Genomic DNA, 4211 nt, shown 5'->3' on the forward strand with positions numbered 1-4211 from the left:
ATATCCATCAAGCATATATGAGGCAATGAATAAGCACCAAAATCTCTTGCTCCTCGTTCAACCGACCTTGCAAGATTACCAAACCCGTAGAAAATATTATCATGACCCCCCCCCCACAGCACGACAAAAGATAAGTGGGGAAAGAATAGATGAAATATGCCGTTGGGTAGAATTATCATAATTATTGAATTTGTGTCAAGACTCGAGGGCAGCACGGATTCAAAGAGAGAAGAATAAGTAGGAGGAGAAGAAATAAAGAAGAAGAAGAGAAAGAAGAAGAGATAGAGGGAAAGGCAAAGAGAAGGAGATAGAGAGAGAGAGGAAAATAGAAGAGAGATAGAGAAAAAGATGGTGCGTGGTAACCTAATGGCTTATTAAAATTTTAATGAAATCATTTACATCCAGCGTGCAATATGGACTTCATCGATGATGCATAATATGATGATGGGTGGATCATAATATTATCTATCTGCAACATTAATTATTATTATTATTATTTTCTTGAGAGAGATATTAAAAGCTTGTAACACTGCGAGATACAAGTGAATAATGCCTCGCCTTATATACACAAAGGCCTGTGGATGGTGTTATACATATTAATGAAACCTTTGTTTTGGCGGACAGAGATAAGTATATATGTGTATACATATATATATATATATATATATATATATATATATATATATATATATATATATATATATATATATACAGAGAGAGAGAGAGAGAAAGAGAGAGAGAGATAGATAGAGAGAGAGAGAGAGAGAGAGAGAGAGAGAGAGAGAGAGAGAGAGAGAGAGAGAGAGAGAGAGAGAGAGAGAGAGAGAGAGAGAGAGAGAGAGAGAGAGAGAGAGAGAGAGAGAGAGAGAGAGAGATGAAGGGACCCTATCGAGTGAAACGACTACGCCATATCCCTTTAAAGCCGTGCGTACGCCACTATCTATTATTTAACATAGAACATGCTAACTGCATTACGCTGAACTCACTAAGCCACATTCTTGAACGACTCTCGGCGACCACTTGTTTGTAATTCATTCTTGTGAGAGAGTCATGCTGAATGAGTTGTACACAAAACAACGAAGGAAAAACAGGAAAGCACGCGAATATACCAAAGGCCTTTTCGCCATTTTTTTTTTCTTTTTTTTTAGTTCATTCGGCACACAGAGGTGGTGGTCTTAAGGCTATTACTACACTGTTGCTGCTACTACAACTTTTACTTCATCATCATCACCATTTTCATCAATTTCGTCCTCGTCATCCTCCTCCTCATCATCATCATCAACATCATCACCATCACCATCAGAAGCATAATTTTTATTGTCATTATTATTATTAATTTCCTTCTCATAATCATCATCGTCATCACAGCGAAATAACAACACTAACGGTGATAATAAAGATCATAATAAGATAAACATTGGTAATGAGAATGATAACAACAACAGTAATAAGAGTGATGATAACTGCAGTGATAACAATTATACTAACAATGATGACAGCAACAATAATGACATTAATAACAACAATGGTAATAGTTACGATTATGAACTATCAGTAATCAAAGAGCGCAATCATCCGCCAGCGCCCAAATACCTTTAATCCCTCTGCTCAGTCTTTTGATAAATTCAACCTTTTACGTCAACCTTAATCTATCTCCACCTACTCTTAATCTACCTCTTAATGTCACTATAATCCAACCACCATGTATCTAAAAAATCGACTCATCTACCACTTTCCACCAGCAATTACCACTTAAATCTACTCGTGACTTTTCCTCGTCAATTGTAATATATCCCAAAGCATCAATTCTTGCCACGTCTCTTTTTCTCCATCTACCTCTACCCAAAAACATCAAAATACTACTTGTTTACTCATAATCTGCCCTCCGTCTACCCCACCCCCCAAAAAAAAAAAAAAAAAAAAAAAAAAAAACTAAATATAGATAAAAAGATAAAAAATAGATGAAAATAACATACCACCCTGGAATACATCAAAACCGAATCCATTATTATTTTCGTTATCTCTATAATCATCATCATCATCATTTTATTTTGTTTTTCTCTTTATCAATGTGACACTTATAACTATTTACATCAGTGTTGTGATTTTTTTTTGTTATCATGAACGAATGTAAGATTATTGTAATAGGATGACAATGCTATAACAGTAAATATGATGATTAAATAGCATTAGTGATAACAATGATAATCATAATCATTGTAGTAATGAGAGTGAGAACAACAAAAGCAAGCATACTGATTATGATGATGATGATGATGATAATGATGACCATGACTAATGATAATAATAATGATAACATAATAATAACAATAATGATGGCAGTAACGAAGATAATAATCATAGTAAATTGTTAATAATGAAAATGATAATAATAATAATGATAATGGTTATAACGTAATAACAATAGTTATGATAAGGATAGCACTATTGATAATGCTATAACAATAATGATGATATCAGTGATAATAATAATAAGGATAATAACAATAACAATAATTATAATGATGATAATTATGATGATGATGGTTATGATAATGATAATAATAATGATAATACTAATAATGATAGTGATAACAATAATGATTATAACAGTGATTATAATAATAATGATAAAAATAATAATTATAAAAATAATAATGATGATGATGATGATAATGATAATAATAATAATGATAATATTGATAATGATAATGATAATTATGATTATAATAATAATAATAATGGCAATAATAATGGTAATAATAATAATAATAGTAATAACAATTATAACATTCATAACGATAATGATAACAATAATGATTATAATATTAATGATAATAATAATGATCCCAATAATAACGATAATAATCATGATGACAACGACAATAATGATAAAAATAATGATCCCAATAACAGTAACAGTAACAATAATGATAACAACAACAGAAATAAACAATAGAAATAACAACACAGCCAAGAACACTTCCCTTTCAAATATCGTTCACTTCTTTTCACTTCTTTTCCAAACAAAAGATTTCGCAGCGTCACCTTCGTTCAGTTAAGCAAGCACTGAATTCCTTGTCCTTTGAACAAAAACATTTGCATATGTCGGGTTCCTGTGTCAGGCGAAGGGAAAACAGTGGCTTGTTCTGAGGTAGTGATGGGGATGGGGATGGGGGATGGGGGGTGGGGGTGGGGGATGGGGGGTGGGATGGGGATGGGGATGGGGATGGGGATGGGGATGGGGATGAGGATGGGGGATGGGGGTAGGGGTAGGGGGGATGGGATGGAGGTAGGGATGGGGATGGGGATGAGGATGGGGATGGGGATGGGGATGGGGATGGGATGGGGATGGGGATGGGGATGGGGATGGGGATGGGGATGGGGATGGGGATGGGGATGGGGATGGGGGAGAGGGAGGGGGGAGGGGGGTAGGGGTAGGGGGGGGGGGATGGGGGTAGGGGTGGGGGTGGGGGATGGGGAGGGGGATGGGGATGGGGATGGGGATGGGATGGGATGGGGGGTGTGGGGGATGGGATGGGGATGGGGATGGGATGGGGTAGGGTGGGGTAGGAGGGGGGATGGGGATGGGGATGGGGATGGGGAGGGGAAGGGGGATGGGAAGGGGATGGGGATGGGGATGGGGGATGGGGATGGGGGGGGGGATAGGGATGGGGATGGGGATGGGGATGGGGATGGGGATGGGGATGGGGATGGGGTGGGGATGGGGATAGGGATGGGGATGGGGATGGGGGTGGGGGTAGGGATGGGGATGGGGTGGGGATGGGGATGGGGATGGGGATGGGGGTGGGGGGGGGGATGGGGGAGGGGGGAGGGGGAGGGGGGGGGGGAGGGGGATGGGGAGGGGGATGGGGATGGGGATGGGGGAGGGGGATTAGGTGGGGATGGGGATGGGGATGGGGATGGGGATGGGGATGGGGATGGGGGAGGGGGAGGGGGCAGGGTAGGGTAGGGGTAAGGGTAGGGGTGGGGATGGGGATGGGGATGGGGGATGGGGATGGGGGAGGGGGGAAGAGTGATTGGATGGGGATGGGGATGGGGGAGGGGGATGGGGCGGGGTAGGGTAGGGGTAGGGGATGGGGGAGGGGGAGGGGGATTAGGTGGGGATGGGGATGGGGATGGGATAGGGATGGGGATGGGGATGGGGATGGAGAGGGGGATGGGGATGGGGGAGGAGGGAAGAGTGATTG

Source organism: Penaeus japonicus, unplaced genomic scaffold, assembly GCF_977035675.1.
Source record: "Penaeus japonicus unplaced genomic scaffold, GWHDUDI00000001_assembly GWHDUDI00000037, whole genome shotgun sequence".
Classification (NCBI taxonomy): domain Eukaryota; kingdom Metazoa; phylum Arthropoda; class Malacostraca; order Decapoda; family Penaeidae; genus Penaeus; species Penaeus japonicus.